Genomic DNA, 24,582 nt, shown 5'->3' on the forward strand with positions numbered 1-24,582 from the left:
GTCACTTTGTTTATTTCAAGCAGTTTGTGTTTCCAACAGCTTGTCTGAGAAAGGTTTAACATTACTCTCTTTATATAGTTACATTGCTTAACTCTTAATGCAGCTTTGATTTAAAGGCTTAGATGAAGTGACACAGGGGGATTGCTCAGCACATTTGCACATGGAAATGTGAAATTTATGTTTAATTTCTTCTAATATCCAAGTTAACTCTATTCATTTGACTTAATACATGTCAAATGGAATATACCTATGACATTTGGTGTTATACATTATCAAGAGAAAAGTTTTGTTTTAATACTTGAGAATCTTTATTTAAAAAAAAAAAAAAAAAAAAACTAATAATAAAAATGAAACCCACATTCTTTCTGTAAGAATTTTGTGTGTAGAAAGCCCCAAAATGACCAAACCAATGCCAGGTTTCATTACAGTGTGGTTCTTTATAAAAGTTTCTCCTCAAGTGAGAGGTAGTAGAAGAACACTCTGGGTTCCAGAGACATTTTCATAGACCTCAACAGTCTGTAGCATCCCTCAAAAAAGAAAAACAAGAAGTGGATCTGAGATAATACCAAACCAACCTACCATCTTTCTGGGCTTTTTCAACCAGTAGTGCTGCAGCGCTCAGAGCTGGCCATTGAAAGGCAGTGGCAGTGGCAATGGACATGCAAAATCCACCTCTTCTTAACTCTTTTTTTGTTTGTTTGTTTTGTTTTGTTTTAATGACTATTAGAGAAAGATGAAAGCATCCCCGCCAGAAAAATGCAGATAATTAAAGTCAATAAATAAAATTTCAGAGAAAATATCTTGGTACTTATTTTCCTCATCAAATAATGTAGTTATAGTAACATTCAATCTTCTCAAAGGCATGTACAAAACATGGCAAGATTTTAGGTTTTTATATTAAAAAGAATAACAGGATGAATTACATTCGCTTGTCTGAAGGACTATAATTTTACTGGGAAGATTTTTTTTAATTGGAGTGGGATTATCTCACACCTTCTCTTCATTAAAGCATGTGTCTATGTGCAAAATCAAGCATGAATTAAAAGAAAAGTTAAATTAAACTTCAAATTGAATGGTTTAAGTAGCGCTGATCCTCTTGAGTGCAGGGGAATACTTTATTCTCTTGCAATTGACTACATGAATTTTCAGTTTCTCTTTCAGACTTATTTTCCATGATTTTTTTTTTTTAATTGCACATCACATTTCCTTTTAAATATGGATAATTTTAACTATTTCTTATTGAAATTAAATGTCAGATAGCATACATTTTTGGAAAAATAATTGCTTCAGATTTTTTTACTTCCTCTATGGACATCCAATCTAGTGATGAATTTCTGTTTGCTCCCCAGTTAGCTATTGTTGATACTATTAACCTATACTGGAAGGAATAGTTCAGGAATATATTATCAGCTTGAAGTAAATAGGGTTGTTGTTGTTTTTGGTTTTTGGTTTTTTTTTAAGCAATATGACAATAATATTGGGCTTTTATCATAAAGATAGAAGTGATGAAATCTAAAATTTGTCTTTCTCCTCAAAAATGAACAAAACTGCTTAGGAATAAGTAACAGAAGCTTATTAAAACACCTAATAATTTCTTCTCTATAACTTTGAAATGCAATGCAGCTATCCAGGGATCAGAGGCTACATTTCACAGACCAGCTACTTGATTTGTGACTCATTAAAAGTCAAATTGGATCCTTACAACTGCAAAAAATCATTATTATTATTAATAATGCTCATCAGTTTAAATGCACCTGCCTCACCAGGACCTGATTGTACTAGTATCATACAAGGCAAAATTAGAGCTCAGGTAGCTCTCTAAATCCCAGTCCCAAAACACAGTTGGATGATGGTAAACCTGAATGGTGATTAATCACAGAGAATATTGTTAGAAAGATTCATGGCACAAGAAAATATTACAAAAAAATATCTATCCTTGAGGACTGATTGGACACAAATCTTTTAAAATCTCCACCCTGAGACTCAGACAACTGTAATGTATAAAGTGTTGATGGCATCAAGGCACAAATAGTGTAGTAGTTGTCTGAAAACAGAAAATGCTGTCACATTTCAGAAGGAGAGAACTTCACTAGCACAGGTCTTTTATACTTGTTTAATAACAGTTTACCCCACAAACATTTCGATACACATGACCATATACATAGCATCAAATGACTGCCAAAATGGAGAAAAGAGAGAGCATCTTACGAGACACTACCAAATGGTAGGAAGGACCATTTCATTCTGAAAAAAATAATGTAAATTTATTGCTGTCAAGCTGAGTAAACATTGAATTATCTAGACCCCAAAATGGGAAGAATTTATACTAATTCCTTATAGTTAAGTCACAGAGTAACCCAAATAAAAGTCCACCCAGGAATACTTGGCTAACATCCTGACTCACCTGTACATGCACCACAGGCAGTAAATCTGTATTAGCTCAATTACATATATACACTGTGTGCCAGCAAATGGGGCAGATGGAGTAAAATGAGAACTTTACAGTTTAACATAGCTTGTTAGGAGCTTTTTTGGGCCACTATTTTTTGTTCCAGCAGCTTTAGTTTTTTAAATCTTTGCATTATATAAGTAGCAATATCTTCCAAGCCACTGGTGAGTGTCTGGAACATATTATTTTTCCTCTCATGTGAAATTTCTAATAGTTGAGCAGGAGTCAGTAAACCCAAAGAAAATTCACAACTCAAAATGTATCTGTGTTCTGACCTAATTTTAATATTTGACTTCTCTTTTCAACAAAGGTACCTCATTGACAATATTGATTACAATTTTTCTTGGAATCAAGTTTTGGTGAAATTAGATAATGCCATACAAATAATAAAACAATGATATTACAAGATGATCAGAGGGCTAGAGCACCTCTCCTATGAGGAAAGCTTGAGGGAACTGAGATTGTTTAGCTTAGAGAAGAGAAGGCTCCAGGGAGACCTCATTGTGGCCTTCAGTACTTGAAGGGAGCATATAAACAGGAAGGGGAACGGCTGTTTACAAGAGTGGATAGTGATAGGTCAAGGGGGAATGGCTTTAAACTGAGAGAGGGGAGGTTTAGGTTAGATATTAGGAGGAAGTTTCTCACTCAGACGTTGGTGGAACGGGTTGCCCAAGAGGGTTGTGGTTGCAGATATAGCAGACATAAAGAACTTGATCTGTTCTCCCACACAGAGGTGTCTACTGATATTCAAAACATATTAGGATACTTAGGAAGAGACATCAGCTATTTTGACACAGCACCTCTTTGCAACATGCCATACTTTATCTCAAAAAGCACAAGAACCTCTTTCATACAGAGGCTGGTGACGCACTGGAACAGGTTGCCCAAAGAGGTTGTGGATGTCCCATCCCTGAAAGCATTCAAGGCCAGGCTGGATGTGGCTCTGGGCAGCCTGGTCTGGTGGTTGGCGAATCTGCACATAGCAGGGGGGTTGAAACTAGATTATCATTGTGGTCCTTTTCAACCCAGGCCATTCTGTGTTTCTATGATTTTATACTTGAGCAACTATGTAATTCCTCAGACTCCAAAATTGCTCTCCATTAGCTCTTGCTTATGTAGTCTATAATAGTATAGACATTTCTGTTCAATTGAATGGACATCAGTACTGAAAACAAACAAGGATTCTTCTAGAAGTAAACCAGAAATTTAGTAATTTTCAGTAAGTGGCAAAACATCCCTCATCAGAGATTCAGATCAGTAGTCATCAATATAGGCATCAAAAGCCACCTGAAATATCCTAGGTAAGCTGACCCGGTAGATACGAATGACTAAGTACAAAATACATAAATACAAAGTCTGATGTAGAGAAGAGTTGCAGATCAGGTCAAATGACATCAGACATAAGAAAGCAGTATCCCCTTTGATTATATTTTATTTCTGAGAAAAAAAATTTAGCAGTCAATTTGAGATACTGTATTTACATTTGAATATAAAGGATTGTGAAGCCAGTATGATGGATGTCATATTTTGCCTCATACAATTGATGTTAAACTGTTATTTATTTTTAGAACAGCCTAGGGATACATGAGTTGTTATGCACTAGGTCTAAGATCAGAATCACTGCATGGGTGGGATAGTGAAAATAATAATATGCACAGAGGTACTCATTATATTTATCTATGCATACACACATAATTTAAAAAATTAATTACAAGGTGGTACTTGTGTATATACAATTTGTAGCAGCTCCTTTTTAACCTGATCCTGTAGGTTATGAGAAAACTTGATTGAGTCTGGAATTAAATACTGTAACTTTTAAAGCAAATTTTAAAAAAGGATGGTACTGGAGAGTGGGACAGCCTGAAATCTAAGCTAAGTATTTTTCTCATATAGATAAAAGTAACTGACATGCAATTGAAGAGTCACCATCATGGAAAACTCAGAAACTAATGTGCAAGGGATATAGAAGAGAGGACAGCAAAGTGTGCCTTATTCAAGTTGTTTAACAGATTACTGTGAGGGGTGGGAGCATGAATTCTGCAACTTCCATCAATCTATTCTGCAAGTCAGGGTGGGATTCAACAGCCAACACAGGAGAGAATGAGTTATTCATGGAGACTTCTACAGTCAGACAAGAAAGGCAGGCATTGGCAGATGGCAAATTACCTAAAATGCCTGGTGTAATAAATCTATCTTTGCAGAGGCATCTTCTCTCTTAGACTATATAAGGCACTTACATACAGTACAATATGGAGATGATAAAATGAGTTAGTTACATCTCTTCAGTGTGATCTAACAGATCTCCAAATATGCAAGAGGAATACTGGAAAATATGAGATCCATGTTAGCTAGGTATTTTTCCTTGTCTTGCCGTCATTAAGGAAAACAGCATGTTAAGTTTTTCAGCACTCAAATGAAACAGACTTTCAAGGACCAAAGGGTGATTATGCCTAAGATAATGATGTGGAGGATGAGGGCATTAGCTAAATTCACATTCATGCTTTAATAATTGCTTAGATTATCCAGTTCACAAGTGACTTGGAGTTAATAACTGGAAGGTCAGCTGATTAATAGCAGTGCTTTTAATTTTACCAATGTTTCTCTTTGCCAACCCATTTTTATTCAAAGCAGCATCAACCAAGTGACATTGCTCCTCTATTTTTCATAGTCTGTTCTAAAATTTAATACAGACAAGTAAATATTATAAAGGAAATAAACTATCTGGAAAGACATTAAATAGAAAGACAGTTTACCTTCCAAAAATTAAAGATTTTAAAATTAAGGAATAGGAATTTCTGTATAAAATGATAACAGCCTCTCCTCTCCTCTCCTCTCCTCTCCTCTCCTCTCCTCTCCTCTCCTCTCCTCTCCTCTCCTCTCCTCTCCTCTCCTCTCCTCTCCTCTCCTCTCCTCTCCTCTCCTCTCCTCTCCTCTCCTCTCCTCTCCTCTCCTCTCCTCTCCTCTCCTCTCCTCCCTCCCCTCCCTCCCCTCCCCTCCCCTCCCCTCCCCTCCCCTCCCCCTCCCCTCCCCTCCCCTCCCCTCCCCTCCCCTCCTCTCCTCTCCTCTCCTCTCTCTCTTCTTTGAAGTTTACAGTCTTTTCATTCATACAATTCCGTCTCTTTTCACTGAAGCACACAATATATAAAGACAGTAGGATTCCCAGTATTATCTACTTCCCAGGTAAATTCTTAAATAAATAACGTGCCCATGAACTGAAAATAAATAAATAAATAAAAATCTGTAATCACCATGGGCACTACAGCTTCACATCCTGCTGTGCACATGGGTGGAATTTGGTGCTGAGGTTCTCAGGACAAGGGTACCAAATCAATTTTCCAAGCTCCAGCATGAAAGCTCTAAGACTACATGAAAAATTTCAGACTTCCATTTTGGATGGAAAAGAGACGATTGGAATATATTTTGTGTATTAAAAACAGACAGTATTAATACAGTGTAATGTATTTGCTCATTTATTTAAATGTTTTTATTTAATGTTTTTTTTGTTTGTTTTTTTTTTTTTTTTAGGGAGAAATGAAAAAATAGGAAAACAGTGGAAGAGATTTCTGCATTGCAAACAGTAATTAAGCTGCTTCATGAATTTCAAAAGAAGACCCCATTGGTGTAGTAATTATGTGGTGTAACAAGTAGAATAGAATCAGAACAGGAGAAATTATATGTAGAGTTTTGCTGACCCTGAGAGCTGGAGCAAATAGTGTTCTCTAGCTATTGATAAATCAACGTAATAAGCAAATATTATACACAACAGAAAGGAAAAGGAAATATATTTAAAAGAGTAAAAAAAAATTATTTAATTTTTTTCTGCTTCTGACTTTCTGATTATAGAGGCTTTTTAATAGAATAATTTATTTTGAAACTGTTATTCAAACACTACAAATTGATGTATAAATTGACTTTTGTCAAGAGAGTATAATTACATGGCAGCAAATCTTGTATAATTGCATTATTCAATCCAGATCAGCACATAATTTTACAACAGACAGAATGTGAGCACGAACAGAATTACATCTTCTATTCTCTGTTCTAAACTCATTGTAACAGTTTTTTAGCTTTTAATAACAGCATAATGCATTAATACTGCTAGATGACAATTCATACAAGCAAAAGACTAATGTGGTAGAACAATAAGAATTATGAGAAGGAACAATTCCATGAATAAATAAAACTTTTTGGAAAAAAAAAGAAAAAAGAAAAAAAAAGAAAAATGATAGCTACTTCTGTGGTTTTATATTTGTGTGCTGATTACAGATGCAGATGAATAACACGTAATTACTTCCTGCAGTTAGATATGAGACGAGTGCGGAGGGGTCTGACATTCAGTTCCATGTCAGATTAAAGTGGTGAATATACTCCTGCACCATTTCTTTCCTGATAGGAAGAAAGATACTTTTTCTCATTTTCTCCGTTACAATCAATGCAAACATTCTCAGAATTATGTCAAATACTGATAGACATTAAGTCCATAACAGTACAAGCTGAATTTCTCATCCTTTCCTACTTTTCAATTCACCAGAAGAAGGAGGGTTTTTACTGTGCAAACTCTCGGGCCAAATTATCTCCTTGTATTTGATTTGTTCATTACAGTTTAATCAATAATGATGAAAGAGTTACACAAAAGCACACATACACAGGAAAAAAAAAAAAAAAAGATACTGCATCCTTCTGTGTAAGATGTTAATGTAGTGTACTGAATTCTATGAGTTTAAAGAGCAACTTCCCATTCAGCTTTCTCCATCACTTCACTGCCTTCTTTCTGGCAACCCTTTAATGATAGTCATAAGCATATGATTCATGATCTTTAATTGGATAAGCAATTAGAAGCCTGGTCATTCATCTTTATTTATCTAAACTCTGCAAAAGTGGCTTGGGATTTGCTAGAGAACTGGCCATTTCAGGAAATTTGCTATCATCACATGGACTTGCACATCACTGATGTATGGATATCTTTTGAGATTTTTGCTTGAGAGTTTGATGCTGGAATTTATTCATATTTGGAAAATGAAACATTTTAAAACCAGTCTGAAACTCATTGGAATTAAAAACGAAATGAAGAGGGAGGATAATAAGGCAGCATGAGGTTTTTAATTAATCTTTGTCTTACCCTGAGATGTATAAGATGTCAATTTGTGCTGGTTCCATGAAGGATTAAGACCAGTAATATGTACAGCCCATTTAGCTTTGAAATAAAGCATAAAGAAAATAAAAATGAGAACTTTTGTTTCAATGTGACACTGAAGGGGAAGAGAATTAGCAGCTATTAAATGGAGCTGGCTCAATTGCCACCATTGGAGGTGACCCTAGGAAAATACAGCTGGTATTACCAGACACTGTTTATATCCCCAAGCCATATTCATAGCAATGTTTGCCAAAATGAGAATTCAGACAAATGCCTGGAAATCTTCTAGGGGCTGAGCGGTGTAAAACATCCCATTTGTTCCACTGAAAATTCAAAAAATGTTGGGGAAAAAGCCAAATGAGCTAACTAAAGAGATTCAGGTTTTATGTTTTCTCTTCATCCCTTGTACCCCTGAGCACAGAAATAGGATGAGACGGAAAATGGGATTGTTTGCATGAGATCTATAGCAGACCAGGATGTGAATCTCATGTCTGAGGTTTAGAAAAATATTTCTGCACACCTCAACCAAATTTTCCATAGTGCCTGGGTTCAGTCATTAGTGAAATTTGATTTTCTCCTTTAGTTCAAAGCCCAAGCCTTCTTTCTAATTCCTCTATATATTTTAAGTACTGCAGTATTCCATGGTTTTCAGTAAGCTGCTTTCATTCCTCACTTAAGGACCTTGTACCCTGAACCTTGCTTTTTCTTCATGAAATAGCCAACAGAGGGAAAACACCTGGTAAGAGTAAGTGCCAAATTCTAGACCCACGTTTCAGCTACTAACCTTCCGAAGAAATGATTTAGACTTACTATCATGTACTTCAGATCCAACGTACAACGTACTTTGGATCTTTGGTCCAATCTTTCTGTACCTATGTGATTGTGTACCTTCTGTGACTCTGTGATTCTATGTGTTATTATGTATTTTGGCACTAATAAAAAATGTCATATCAACAGTGAACAGATTTATATTTTCTTATAGTCTTTTTAGAATCTTTTGTATATAATATACAACTCATTATTATATATTTCATAAATTTTCATGGTATTTCAATAAAGCATTAATCTTATTTTTTACACTCTTCCTTCAGCTCTTATTTTCAAATATAAGCGTATTCTTGGAATTATACAGTCATGTATAATTCACTTTTTTTTCTATCCCTGACTTCAACTCCAGCCTATCGATCAGTTCAAGCCATATTTAGGAACAATACTGCCTTTACATCAGTTTAGTGTCTGGCCATGCTCTTTAAAAGAAGCATTGCAAATTGATAGTAGGCTCTTATAAGCCATGACTATGCTTGAGAGGGTGGAACATTGATGAAATTTATTATTAACAATGCCTATTGCAATGTTTTTTGCATGTTCTCATAAATGTCTCCATGGAAGGGGGGGAAAAAAAAGCAATAAATAAAAAGAGAAATTCTAATTCTATTTTATTTTTCCGAAAAGGTTTTGGAATTGTAATAATTTTAATGTTATTTTTAAATGCACATACTTAGGACATAGCACAATACCTATAGGAAGTCAGATAATATCTCAAATACAGCTATTGACGTCAGCAAAGACATTTAAATAGTTAGCACTCAGCATGAGCAAGGACTATCTGGTAAAAAAAAAAAAAATAGTGATTTATACAACTGAAAATAAACTATTGTATTTGAAATTTGCCATTTACAGATGCATATGGATTGGAGAAAAAGAGTTTTATTGTTCTTAATAAGACCTTAGGGCAGAAATTTCTACCACCTAACTGGAAGTGGCATATCTTCTGTTTGTGACTTCACTTACAGTAAACAAAGAATTGTAATTTAGTTCAAGCTTGGGAGTCATTGACTTAATGGTTCCAATTTTAACAAACTTATTGTCTAATGTATTATATTAAGGAGTTTGATCCTGTGCTACACATTGACTCCATACAACAGTCACTTCAGAAATCTAATACTGCATCATCAATTCCATTTTTCAAATTGTACTGGGAAAGCTTAACTGAAGATTAAAGCTTATGTGGAGGTTTTTAAATTCTTGTCTTTTTCCTCCTTCTGTGTAACAAGTCAGCCAACTATGCCTTCCCACTCCTGCAGCCATCTGCCCTGAAATAAGATCAGTTGATATTTCATTGTTAAAAAAAAAAATTAAAAATAAATAAACAGTGGTATGAATTCTCATGAACTCTGTACTTGTACCATCTTTCAATTCTATGCCATGTCCGTACAATTTACTCTTTATGAGTAAGACTGGGAGAATTAATATATGTAAAACATATAGCCGACATCTGTGATATTTTTAATGTTGATTGCATGTAATACTCAAGGTAGAGAAAAAAGAAAGAAAGAAGAATTTTGTTTAAGTTCACCAAACTGAATCAATCTGCCATCTGATTTATAAAAATTGAAGTCTACATACAGACTCTGTTTCCAGGCTTTGAACAAAAGACAAAAGACGTATAGCTTTACCATTCGTAAAACTAAAGAAATATGACTCTTTTTTTGAAATTCAAAATTGCAATTGTTGTGACAATGTATTAAAAATAAATGCAGTGGACTTTTGAAATCTGAAACCAAGATAGGATCTCTGATTCTTTATTCCATGTTCCGAGTTTGATGTACTCTACCTGAAAATTTATTTTTAAACTAGTTATTAGAGAAGAGTTTAATGACATCTATATTTATAAATAACTGAGCCCATCAGGATTTTAGAAAAATCATACATTAAGCAATAGTTTTACATTAAAAATTGTCCTGAGCAAATATACTCTAACGCATGGGACCAACACGTTAAATTTTTAGATGTTGAATGTATAAAATTTGATTTCTTGGTAGAAATAAGGTATAATTTCTTAATAATTAGCTGTTTTATAATCCAGAAGTGATTTATCCTGCTATGTTTCTGAATAGCTACCAAAATCATATAAGTGGTTTTATGAGAGCTGAACTATTTCCTTGCTACTATATAAGTGTTAAATAAATCTTTTCTAAATTACTGTTCGTCATAGAATTTCTGTACCTACACAGATTTTAATGATAGACTAGAAACGTAGTTCTCTTTATGAAAGATCTTTCACTGGAAGTAACTGCTTGGCAGCTTTTGAAAAGCTGCTACAGGGATGATAGAAACTGTAAACGTTTGTGAACTTGGAAAATGACTGGAAAGATAATGTTGTATTGCATCTTTCAAACATCCCACTGATTTCATCATGCTTTTAGTTGAAAAGGGGAGCATTTTATTTCCCTCATTTCAAAAGAATATTTATATTGCTTTGCTAGAAGGAAATTATTTTCAACATAAGACTTGCTAGATGCCCAGTTTTCTAAATTCTCAGTGCTAGACTATCAGTTTCTTTACTTTGTTTCTCATTATTGAGTCATTTCCTTTCTTGTGAGAGAAGTGAGGATACTTCCCTACTCTCATTAGCGGTTTCAGTGTCACATGATCTACTCTCTGTTTCCCCATGAAGTCCACCTTTCTCAAAAGGATCATTGAATATTTGATGAATTCAGAGGCAGTCTTTACATTTCAGTCAATGAGCAGAGATGGGAAATAATCATGAGGATAGGAAGAGACTTTTATACTTGTCTGAGGGATTCAGTAACTATGTAGGTTGCTCTGATAGTAATGCCTCCTATTTATCTCTGTGGAAACTACAACAGATACAAAGAGCATAATAGTACAGAGAAAATTCTGAGCTACAAAAATATTTTTCAACAGTCACTGCCATTATCCAGTTCATGCAAACAAACTGATCAAGGCACTCTTTTTTTCGTGGTGTGCATGGCCATCCAGAGCATGGCTTGTCTTTTATATCACTGTTGGCACTGATGAAGCATACCATCCATCACTTCATTGTGCTCACGTCCAGTTTTTGGTCTCCATAAAATTCAGCAACTATCCATGAATGTCTATGGCTGTCAGTGGATTTTTTCTGCATGGAGGAGTTCAGTGACATCCCTTTGCTTCATCTGCACTTCCATGTCAGGCACCATTTTGTCAGACTGCCCTTCTGCTGTCATCTGTCTCACAGCAACAAAGCGTAATGGAATGTTGGTGGGAAAGTTAAACCTCTACTGCCATATCATCAACATCTGCCTCTGATGTCATGGGATAACATAATAAAATAGGATGCATTACTTTCAGAGCAGCTCTCATATACTTTTCCTGAGGCATACCCAACCCAAGCCTCTAAAACTGTGTCTAAAGCCCAGCAGAGATTTTCAAAACCCAATCTGATGTAGTCTCAAGCAACATGATGATATCAAGAGGTGCCTTCTAATACCAATAATTTTCTACCTCAGCAATTATTGTAGCATGCAATCTTTCTTCTCTACTTGTATGTTCTGCTTTCTTTGTAGTACATATCATAAAAGCATGTTTTAAGATCTTTCCTGTAACACTTCTCACTCTATGGATTAACACCAACAAGAAGCTGCTGTCAATTAACCTAAGTATAGCTAACAACAGATTTCAGGTCAATTTTTCTAACCTTAACCGCATTTAAAAAAAATGGGATTTCTAGGGTAAAAATTAACAGTGTAGAAGAGAATAAATACATCATTTTTTAATTTCTGTAACTGCAGATCTCAGTTTCCAACTACTGCTAAAATTGCACACATTCAACCACCTGCATAATCTGAAATAAGATTTTACTGCAGAAAATTCACTGTAAAAGAGTAAAAAAATGGGAAAAAGATAACCCAGTTACATATCTTTTTCTCCATACATCCTCTAATGATTATTCTCTCAGAAATGGAGAGAGACTTGCCAAGAGACACAGCATTGAACAAAGTGCAGAGTCCTTTAATAAAAATTGAAAGGGAAATAGGTCAGTCATTAGGGTAGATAGGGCTTTCATTGATTTTAATTGAATCGTATTGATTTGTATAGAAGATAATTAGTTTGAATTGACTTTTATTGATTTGTGCCTAATTGGACTCAATTAAAATCCAGTGATTTGCATTGAACAAACTAAACTACACTGATTATTTGGAATGAACTGAAACACACTGAAAAGACTTCAGAGAAATGTGCAAAAAGCTAGCTATCACTTTTAATGATTCCTATAGTGTTCATGAATGCCTGTTGAAATCTGAGTGAATTCAGAAAAATATGATTATTAAATACCATATCCAAAAAGGAAGAGAGCTGATTGAACATGACTTGTGATTATTTTCAGCTGTTGGTTTATTTCATTTTCATTTGTAAATATTTTTCCCTCATGCCTGAGGATCTCGCTTTAGTGCTGAGATGCAGAAAATAATTTTGTTACTTTGAAGAGTCTTGTAAAAAAGACAGAGGACAGTAAGCTACGCAGCCTCATACCAACCCATCTTGCAGGTGTAAGGAGGCATTAGGATTGCATCTAACCAAATACAGGTGTTATTAAAACATCCAGAGAGAACCTGTAGACCCCTATATTTGTCTGTCCATTCAGATTGTTTTCTTTTGTCATAGAAATCTGCTCTCAGTGTTCCAGACAACAAGGTAACTTAATTGCACTTTGGTGGCTCTGTCCAGAAGACAAGTTATCAGGTACATCTGGAGCATGGAGAATTTTATAAGTAATCTCATGTGAGTTAAAAATTAATTGAAAACATCATTAATCATAATACACATGGTGAGGATAGCACCCTCTACTAGAGATCAGTGATATCTTTGCTTATTGACACTTCAGAGTTTGTAATGTTGTCAGTCAAGGCTATGCAGGCTTTGGTTCCCAGACTGGATTCAACCAAAAAAAAGAAAATAATAATAATAATCTAAAACTTTTAAATAACTCTGAGAACATCTTATTTTGCACAATGTGTGAACTCAGGAACCGCATGCATAAACATGACTGGCACAAGAAGGTGCCACAAAACATGCTTATTCAAATTACAAAGCCCCAAAGACCTATTGTTTAAGCTGGAAATCACAAGATACAGTAGTGGTGGTAGTCATCATTAGTTAATCTGGTAGGTAAAATAGATTATACAACTATTAAAAACATTTCATTCTCTAACAGTTTGAAAAGGAATCATGAAATATTTGGAAAGAACTCCCTGAGCCACTGTTTTGCAATTCTAGACATGCATCTTATGATCTGTTTCATAAAGCTAATAGCTTCAGCAAAAAATGCTGTAACTTTTTTTACCCTATTTTTTACCCTATTACTCTTACTCTAATTTTAAATCTCAGTTCTTTAATGGGAAGTGACATCCATCTTTCAGTATCTGTCTATAAATAGCCACTTCATAGTAGCTATGTAAAGATTTTGTCCTTTACATGTTCTTGTTTATTAGTAGCATTTACTCCTCTGGCATAATTGTAGATCAAAATTATACTTCTTGACAGTCTTTGATTTACTGTGTTAAATAAACCAGACTCTTTCATTACACTCTCATGAGAACTATTTTTCACTTCCTGTGTAAAATAACTTGTCTCAACACCTATTCCAGTTTTTTTTGTTTGTTTGTTTGTTTGTTTTCCCCCCACTTACACATGAATCAACAGAACTGTGGTACACAGACACACAGACTTTTAAAAGAAAAAGAATAATAACATTGGGATTCTGGAAGAGGATAATTCTGCATAAAAAAAATAGAATCACAGAATAGTTTGGGTGGTAGGAACCTTTAAGATCATCAAGTTCCAACCCCCTGCCATAGGCAGGGACACCTCCCTCTAGAACAGGTCGCTCACAACCCCATCCAGCCTTTCCTCGAATGCTTTCAGGGAGAGGTCGTTCACAGCCTCACTGGGAATCCTGTTCCAGTGTCCCACAACCCTCACAGCGAGCAATTTCTTCCTAATATCTAGTCTAAATCTAACCTCTTTCAGTTTAAAGCCACTTTCCCCTCATTCTGTCACTACCCGCCCTTATAAAAAGTCCCTTCCCAGCTTTCCTGTTGGCCCCTTCAGGTACTGTAAAGCTGCTATAATGTCTCCCCAGAGCCTTCTCTTCTCAAGGCTGAAGAGCCCCAACTCTCAGCATGTCCTCATAGGGGAGGATCTGGATGGCCAGGCTTCTACATAATCACTCTAGCATGTAAAACTCTAATGCTGTTTATTCACCTCAGTGCATACAAAAAACTCTCTTGAATGTCTTAACTACATTAAGAAGTTTGTTCTGTGTGACCATTCCTGTAGGAAGAGTTTCTATTCACTGTTTACAACCTTATTATCTATGTTCACCATTTCAGCCGTGAGTTCACTGTATGCAGTTATTCATATAAACAGGACTTCATACACTGGGAGTTGATTTCAATGGAATTGAAAATATAGGGTAATAATTTAAAGAGTTTAAGACATTGATTCAATGCAACAATTATCTGTACTGAAATTTGAAAGACTGTCTGCCTTTATGACTAATTCAAGAATGGGAAAAAAAGTTACTATATCAGAGAAGAAGCAGAATAATTTCTTGGACACGCGGTGATAATAAAGGTCTTTTTGATCTAAAGATCATAATGGTCTATTGAGGCCATTACATTCATGGGAAAAGAGGCAGCTTAAAAGCATTCACCTTCTCCCATTCTCCAAACTAAGATGTGCTCATGCTTACTTACACAGGAAAAATGACAGCTGTGATCAGACTAGCCACAATTAACATTAGTGTTCATCAGTGCCAGCATTTAGGCAACTGCAAAGTGTTTTGGTATTTTTCTTTTCACATTCTCAAATGGCAATTCTGTTTTCATTTATCACTGAGAACATTTCTAAATGTATTTTTCCTTCCACTTCACACCAATGTTCCTTACTCTATGAAGCAGACATAAGCAGCTAATATAAAAAAGGATTAATAACAGTCATTCCTTTAATATGTTAGCAATGTATGCACTGATTCCTGATCCATTAATTAAAGAACATATAAATGAGCGTAAATAAGGTTTATCACAAACATACAGACGTCTTAGACAGGAATTTATTAACCAATTACTAAGCTTTCACAAACTTTAAGCATATCTCTAATATAAGGCAAACATATTTCTAGCATTGCATTTTTCTAGATCTGCATTAATAACTGCTTTCCTTTGTCATCAATTAATCATTTCAAAAATCATCTATTTCTGCTGTAATTTGGTAGTTGTCTTTAGCCAGCTATTAGGACCATCGCGTGCATAACTGTCATTTATCTTTACTATCAAAATCTATGCAGTCAGCAGTGTCTTTTATTACATTACTGTAATTATACTTGGATTTGCTCATCACTAGAAAAGTGCTACTCTAGTGAGTACTTTTTGTTTTTAAATTGATCATTCTGTTTCATTCTAATTTTTTATTTTCATGATTATCTTTCACCTATGATATAAAATTACAGATTATTCTTATTTGCATTATTCATTATTATTACTATTTTTCAGTATACTGCTTGCTCTGCTTCACAGAATTTCTTTGTATGAAAGAGAGCATGAGAGATGAGGACACTCTCTACATTAAGCCACTTTTAGTTCAGGAATGTAACAGAAGAGTCATTTTTATCCAGAGTTTTACTTGTACATAGACTTCATGCCCAATTTTCTGTAATGCAGACTCCTTATATTGAAAGAAAGCAATTGCAGACATCTCACCACACACATTAAAGACTGCTGTGCCTTAAAATGGGAGATGAAGGCTTATGATTTCAAACACATATGAGCATTTGATGTGGCACACTGAAGAAAGTCACAGAAGTTTTGTCAGCAGAGTGCTATGTTTGTTGTTTAGGACAGTACGTAAGAGCATCTTTACAAAACAAAAGGAAAATCCAACCCAGCCTCCTTTGTTGTCCATTTATATGATGGTTCAAGAACATAGTCTTACAATATCTTTGCAATAACCCTGGGTCCCAAAGTGCCTTCTTCTTCTCCTGGAGAAGCTGTCAGCTCATGGCTTGGACAGGTACCTTCTTTACTGGGTGAAGAATTGTCTGGAGGGCCAGGCCCAGAGGGTGGTGAATAGAGTTAAATCCATCTGGTGACGTGTCACTCCCTGAGATTGGGGTATGTTTTGTTTGTTAAACTTACTGCATAATAGTTTACGTCCAACAAGCCTTTAGACAAAATGATCAACTTTTGCCATATAGGAGCAGCAGAGTAGGCCTACCTGTTTATCACTGCATCTCAACACATAGAATTCACTGAGCACTAATTCAAGGCTTTTAGAAATTGAAATTCCTTTAGATTTTAACAGTTTTTAAAATAGATTTCTGTTCAAGTCTAACATTAATTTCTGTAAAAACAGGTCCTTGTTGCTAAAATGCCCATTTAGCATTTCTGTTGCATGATCATGGCTTCAAAAATAGTTTTGCTCTACTTCACAATCCTTTTACTCTTCTACTCTTTTTGCAGATTACCATTCTAGCCCATTAATTTCATTTACTATTGTATAAATATATAAAGAATTTGGTATACTTGTTACCTTGGTCATATAAAACAGTCAAAATTATAGACAAAAATCTTACCTAATCACTGTCTTTTCTTCTTGCTTCTTCTGTCTCTCTTGCCCACTTTCTCATCTTGCTCATCCATCATATTTCAGGATACATTTCTCTCTTTCCTTCTCATGCACTCTGACCTGTTTCTGCTTCTTGGAAAACTCCCTCCAATGAGGTCTTTTCACCTCACCTCACTTGCAGTGTTTTCGTAGCTTCTTTTTTTCCCTAAGCTTCTAGGAACTTACATCCTTCTAAGATGTCTCATGTGTCCTGTGCTCTTTGCTATTCTTAAACCTTGAACAATCTATCCTCTTCCTCCAAACAGTACTGAAGGAGAAATTAGAGGCAGCCTGAAGCAGTCTTTTTTTGCCTCATCTTCACTTCCCTAAGGTTCAAGAGACTGTAAGAGAGGAGATGAAAGTGAAAGATGCAGATCAGAAAGGCAGATCACCCAAGAAGAAGAAGCCAGGAAGGCCAGAGGCCTTGTTTTGAGCTATCGAATGGGTAGAAGAAAAAAGAGACGAGTGAAAACAAACAACAGCTCATACTGACTCCTTATGGTAAAGGAAGAGAATAGAAAGCACCTGTTATCAAGCATCACCAGCCCTGCCTTAGCTCTTTGAATGCCACTACAAGCCAAATAAATAAAAGTTGTTACAGATTCTGGCTTACTCTGATCAAGAGAAATGATCTTTCACAGCACGTACATACTAGTCCCTGGAGCACTTAACACATTTAATTTCAGACTATGCTGTACTCAGGCACAATTATCTTTTATGTGAAAGAAAAATTTGCAAGCTATGTCTATATTATCAATTATTAAACTCAGACAATTAGAAACACATTTAGCAGGTTCTGCATGCATCCATTTCGGAGTCCCTGTGTACCTGCTTCTACCAAGGGAGAAAAAAGATCTGAATTGGAACTTCCATTAAAAGGACAACATGCCTTTAGCATTTTCTTAACCTCTAATTGCAATGTCATCCACTATAACCCCTCAGTATAAATTTTTAAAGCACATTTCCTCTCCTTTCTTATTACATTTCAGGACACTTGGGAGATGAAAGATTTCTGTAGGCCTTCTGAATAGAAGTGCATAATAGCTTGAGATTGGATAACATAAAATTTGAGCTGGATAAAATTTGAAAAGAAGAAATTTAGCTTATCTGTTGCCTTTTGTAGTGAATTAGCCTTGATTGGATGCCAAGTGCTGGAAAACTTCTATTTCTCCTCAGGAGGACAGGAGGAGAAAATACAATGGACAAGCTTGTGGGTCAAGATAGGGACAGTGATATTTCTCACCAATGACCAAAACAGATTTAACTTAGGGAAGATTAATTGAATTTATTGTCAGTAAAAAATAGAGTAAGATGGGGACAAATAAAAACAAAATTAAAATCACCTCTCTCTCCTTCTTTCTTCCCAGGCTCAACTTCATTCCTTTAGTCCTGACTCCCCTACCTCTTTATTTCTGCCATTCTTCATTCTCAGGCTTTTTCTCTGCTCCAGTGTTGGGTCCCTCCCATGGGATGCAGTTCCTCATGAACTGACCCCTATGGGCAGCATCCCAGACCTCCATCATGGTCTCCTCTTCATGGCTGTAGCTTCATTTGAGGCCCTGCTCTTGTGGGGGCTTACCACACCCACTGCTGCTCTGTGGGTTCCTTTGAGACTGCACATGGAAATCTGCTCCACGTGATGTCCAACAGCTTGTTCCACCATGTGCCTCTCTTCAGCTGCAGGGAACTCCGTGCCTGGAGCAACTCCTCTCCTTCTTCTGCATTGACCTTGGTGTCTGCAGGACCATTTCTTTCACATTTTTCTCACTTCTCTCTCCCTTAGTTACTGAGATGCATTTTTTACGCTTTCTTAAATAAGCTAACGCAGAGGTGACACAAGCATCATTCCATCAGATGAGGGGTGGCCAACAGGGACAGGGAGGTGATTGTTCCCCTCTACCCTGCCCTCGTGAGGCCTCAGCTTTGGAGCACCCATTACAAGAAAGACAGAGAGCTGTTGGAGAGGGTCCAGAGGAGAGCCACAAAGATGATCAGGAGACTGGAGCACCTGTCTTACGAAGACAAGCTGAGGGAGCTGGGCTTGTTCAGCCTAAAGAAAAAAAGGCTGTGGGGTGACTTCATTGCAGGCTTTCAGTACCTAAAGAGAGCCTACAAACAGGAGGGGAATCAACTCTTTGAAAGAGTTGATAACTGCAGGACAAGGGGAAATGGTTTTAAGTTGAGGGAGGGAAGATTTAGGTTGGATGTCAGGGGGAAGTTCTTTACAGAGAGAGTGGTGAGGTGCTGGAACAGGCTGCCCAGAGAGGTTGTGGATTTCCCATCCCTAGGGGTGTACAAGGCCAGGTTGGATGGTGCCCTAGGAAGCCTAGTCTAGTACTAAATGTGGAGGCTGGTGGCCCTGCATGTGGCAGGGAGGTTGGAGATTCATGATTCTTGAGGTCCCTTCCAATCCTGGCCATTCTGTAGTTCTGTGATTCTGTGGTCACTCATGCCTTCAGCTCTGGCCTGCAATTAGTCTGCTCTGTACACATCCAGAAGTGTCTGGGCCACTTTTGCAGCCTTCAATCCCTGCAACAAAAACCTTGCCAATGATTTTAATGAAAATAAGAAGAAAACATCTCTGGTTGTAAGACTTGCTGACACATGGAAAAGTTCTTGGCTTCTTGAAGGAGGAGACATAACCTAGTTGGAACTAGCATCCAGTTCCAACAGGATTTCCACCCAGTAGATCAAGGCCCCATCCAACCTGGCTTCAAACACTTTCAGGGATGAGGCATCTACAGCTTCTCTGGGAAACCTATTCCAATGTTCTAATGCCTTATCACTCTCATGGCAAATAAAAACTGCTGTTGTTCTTTTAAAGAACGAATAGACAATACATTTTTTTATCATTATTATTTTAAGGTAATATTTTATATCACTGAAAGCATGCTATCATGTTTTCCTAGAAGGAAACTGCTGTAGGGTACAATTAGCCCTACTGGGCTTTCTGAAGTGGCTATCTTTCATGCAATAATAGAGCAGGTAAAGAACACTGGTCATGAAAAGCAAAGGCTCAAGAAGACAGAATTCATATCACAGAACATCCACTACATCTTGAGAAAGGTCAGAAGGACAACTAGTAAGTGAGACTATGTGTGTGCATGCCTATTTTCAAGACATATTTTAAGTGTATAAATTCAGATTCAAAAAATGTACCAGCTGGTTACTAGTGCCCCCTTCTGCTATTGGTAATGTTCTTATTTATGAAAGCATAATTTAGCCCATTGTGAACCTTTGTTTTCATGGCAGATTCAAATGTAAATGGCTAGATTGTAACAAAGCATATTAAATCTACTTGAAGATGAACAAGACTTAAATGACTAAGATTACATCTTGCTTTTTCATCTGTTTTTTTTTTTTTCTTTCTTGTTGCTGTTTGATCAGTTTGTTTGTTTAGCTTCAATCTGGTTGTTTTTGTTGTTGTTGTTGTTTGTTTGTTTTGTTTTTTTTTCATATGATACACACAAGAAGAGTGTTCTGAAATCTTAATGATAAGTGGCCTGTGCCTAATCAGACGTTTTATGGTATTTAAAACAATACTTTTATTTTCTGGCTCTGAGACAAATCTTACCTTTAATATCAAAGTGAATTGAAGAACTCTGGGAAAGGAGCAAATGTTTGCCCGTCAGGTTCATAAAGAGAATTTGGAGGATGCAGGCTCTAGAAAGTCTATCTAAGAAAACTCCTGTAATCCAAAGAAATGAATGTCATTGACTATCACTGTTTTCAGATAATCTAGCAATGAATTTCCTTTCAACTCTTTAACCATAACAGACATGGACAAATCTTTCCTGACCTCATAAGGAAGTCTGTGTATAATTGTAAAGCACTTGCACACTACCATTACAGGGATAGTTCACAAACCTCATCTTGCTTTCAAGAAAACACATAACTTGATTCTATTTTAATTACATATGCTGAGATGCATATGTAACAACATATCCTCAGACGGGATTGTTTCTACTGTAGAGAAAGATAAAATTCAACTCCAGTTAAAGATGTTTAAATATAAATATCTACCTGCATGTTCTGATGGAAATTCACAATATTATATGTTAAATAGAAAAGCTTGAGATTCCTAAGGATACAATATCCTGGCTTCTATCTACTTCCAGTGTCGTAGTACACTTGTTCATATCTGACAGATAAGTGGATGTCTTGGATATCTCAAATAGCACTAGCAAATTAGCAAATAGGAGATCATAAAGCACTATTTGTGCTTTAGAGAAAAAAAAATCCATCATGGTTGTTAATCAGTTGTGCTGAACTTTATGCACTATAATGAGAATTCTGATACCTCATTCATAAGTACACTTCTACATACAGAATCCTGTATAGAAGCACCTCAAATTTGAGTTAAATATTGAGTGTGCTTAATGGGTAATGTCTGTAGGATGAAGCCTCAGAAGGAAATATCATACAAAGATCACCAATTACATGACAATAATTTTAAAAATAATTTATTATACATCAGCAAGAAAATCCAGTACTCTGCTTTTAAGGAAACTGAAGGAAATAAAATCATCAGCTACTGTCAGTATTACATTATTAATACAGAGTTAAGACATGACTCAAAGATTTGAAGTCTGATTAATGCAGCTAAGAGAATTGTACTATTTGCACAGTCCAGGAGGGTTGAGTGAAATTAAGAAGGTGGCTTGTATTTAGTGCTACAACTGTAAGTAACTCACAGGAACTGCACTGCTAGTCTCACTGAGTCACAGACAAACCCTGAACTGATGCGCTGTGGAACAGGTTCTTCAGTGAGTCAGTGAGATTCTCAAGAACCAGTTCATGCATTAAAATAGACAGTTTTAATCCTTTAAAAAACATTTTGGAAATATATATATATATATACATATTTCTGAGCTGGAAGGATATGGGGTTGATGATCCAACACAGTAGTTGCATCTTTAATTTAGAATGCCCATTTATCAGGACCAGAGTGTTTTATTCACAGTGAATTCAAATCTGAAAAGCTTCATGCTCCTCAGCAAAACCTATTCACAGTTCATTAACTCGGCAGACTGTTTGGGGGTTATACACTTAGGTAAATGCCTAGCTCCTAAAGAATACTTAGGTTTGTAAATAAGCACTTGGACTTTTGCTGTTTCTAGTACTCTTAGTAAATATCCTTTGGTAACTTGAAATTTTTCTCTGCAGTTTGAGCTCCTGCAGTGCAGGAAATCTAGATATAAATTATCTTGGTCACGATATATTATGATGCATGGTGCCCCTGGGCTGCACCTTTGATGCCCATTAATGCTAAATAGACTGCATTAGAATTAATTTCATTGGTTTCCTTTATTTCTCCAGTTTTGTTAGTTTATTCATTTGTTTGTTTTTACTGAACAAAAGCAACCTTACACACTTTCAGGCCAGCCATAAGTGATTTCATGTCTTAAGACCCTCTGCTTTCAACATGAGAAGAATTTCAAGGGGTGATTTTTTACCCAGGGAATTTGAAGCAAAAGTGAAACTGCAGTGTTAAATCTGCTGACAGAAAGGAACTACTGCCATATTTTTATTAAGTTATCAGGAATTCCTTTTAACTTTCAACAGGATGTGGTTTCTGATTGAACAGGTTAGCAAAAGAAAGGCAGACTGTAATGAATCAATCTCAGTGTTTCTTCCTAGCATGGCAACTGATATAGATTTCTCTGTTGTGTTCACTTTGCTTGCTGAGCTGATTGCCTTTTGGTTTGATGAACTGGGTCTTTCAAAACATTTAAACTGAGGATGTAATAAGGGGGTTATAGCTAAGATTTTCATGCAATTCATAGCAGAGTGAGGACGTAGGTAGATTAAATTAAGGGAGCAGCATATTTACTGGCAAAATTCTCACTCTTGTCTTTCTTTACAGGATTTTAGTTGAAATTCTCCAAGGCTTAAGCTATCCAAAAACAAATTCCTCCTTAGAAGGTCTCTGAGCACATTCCAAGATAGTAGTAAGGGTGGGAAGGGGAGGGTCCTTTTCCACTGACATTAGTGATACTTGCAGACTTGCAACCAGGAACTTCTTGCAACTGAGGCTCCTGGCTATGAAATCAGTGACTAAATAATTGTTTTGATAAAAACAGTTTATATTATGATCTTTGACCAAGACTTCTGACTGACCAATGCAGTCAACTCCTTTTCATTATCAAAGGAGCATCTAGTACAAATGTAAGCACGAAAAGGACATATTCAATGATGCAGTCCTGTAAGTTCATCAAATAGAGCTATTATCTCTCATTTAAGCTTACTCTGAATCCACCAGTGATGCTTTGTTTTTCCCTCTCTCCCTCTCACCTTCTCCCATTCCACCTCTCTCCCTTCCCCTTTCTCTTTCCCTTTTCATCTTCTCCCTCTCTGTCTTTCTCTCTCTCCATTTCCCTTTCCTTTTCCCTGTTCTCTTTTCTTTTCACCTTCTTTCTCTATTTTCTTTTCATGTTATTCACAGACTATGTTATAAATGGCAGCATTAGCTAGTTAATAACTAGAGGATTATGGGACAATTAGATGGTTCAGGATCATTGGCAAAAATATTCTAGTTGTTTGAAGAAAAATCCTCAAAAATCTCTTAGTTCAACACATAGAACAAAAATCTTTACACCATTACTAAAAAAGACCACAAGTCCGTATGAAATAGGGTATACAGCTCGAAGCTGGAAAAAAAAAAAAAAAATAAAAAATCTGGGACACTATCAGTGTTTAAAGTCTGTTTTAAATTGGTGGAAAATTTATTCCTTATCCCAAACCACTGGGATGAATCTCTTCCAGGTTAATTTTCTCCAAAGTTAAAATGTTTTCTTTCTCAGTTCTCCTGGGTTGCTTTTGTTGTTGTTGTTGTTGTTGTTGTTTTTTGTTTGTTTGTTTGTTCTTTTTTTTTTTCCTTCCCCATAGGAAATTAAAAGCTATTAATATTAAGTCTTTGGCTGATGTCTCTGGGAATCATGGCTGTGTTGATGGTGATGTTTAAAAAATTATCTGCAACTTAATGTCTTCAGACTTTTACCAAATCTACTTGCTGAAGACTTGATATAACTGATTTCAGTGGGGTACAGTTTTCTTCCCCATGTAGAGTTCTATCTAATCACAGGAAAAGAGTCCAATGTCCACAAAATGAGTGTGAATGATAAAGGGCTGAAAAAGACATAAGTTCCATCAGCTTGTGAGAAAATGTGTGCTTAGTGAGGGCTGAAGTAGCTCAGCTGGGAGAGCGTTAGACTGAAGATCTAAAGGTCCCTGGTTCAACCCCGGGCTTCAGCAGTGTTTTATGGAAGATTTTGGAGTTTCAGTTCTGAACTTGCAACTAAAAGAGACTGATATCCAAGAAAGACACAAAAGGAAGGGCTACCATGGGAGGAGGAACAAGGGATAGGAATTCCCCTTTGGGGAAAGATCAAGAGATTGGTCTTTTCAGCCTGTAGAAATGGAGGTTCTAGGGGTATCATATCAATGTCTATAAGGGTCTGGAGGGAGGGTGCAGAGAGGGCAGAACCAGTCTCTTGTCAGTGGTACACACAGAACCAGGACAAGAAGCACTGAAATTAACAGGAACACAAGA

General features: G+C 36.2%; 1 non-coding gene across 1 annotated transcript; it reads left to right on the forward strand.

Moving 5' to 3' along the window:
- Nucleotides 1-24,211: 24,211 nt before the first annotated feature.
- TRNAF-GAA (transfer RNA phenylalanine (anticodon GAA)) lies at nt 24,212-24,284 on the forward strand. Its single transcript has one exon. It is a non-coding gene; the product is annotated as a tRNA-Phe (tRNA).
- The last annotated feature ends 298 nt before the right edge of the window (nt 24,285-24,582 follow it).

The sequence above is a fragment of the Meleagris gallopavo genome, chromosome 3 (genome assembly GCF_905368555.1).
Source record: "Meleagris gallopavo chromosome 3, MGAL_WU_HG_1.1, whole genome shotgun sequence".
NCBI classification, from domain to species: Eukaryota; Metazoa; Chordata; class Aves; order Galliformes; family Phasianidae; genus Meleagris; species Meleagris gallopavo.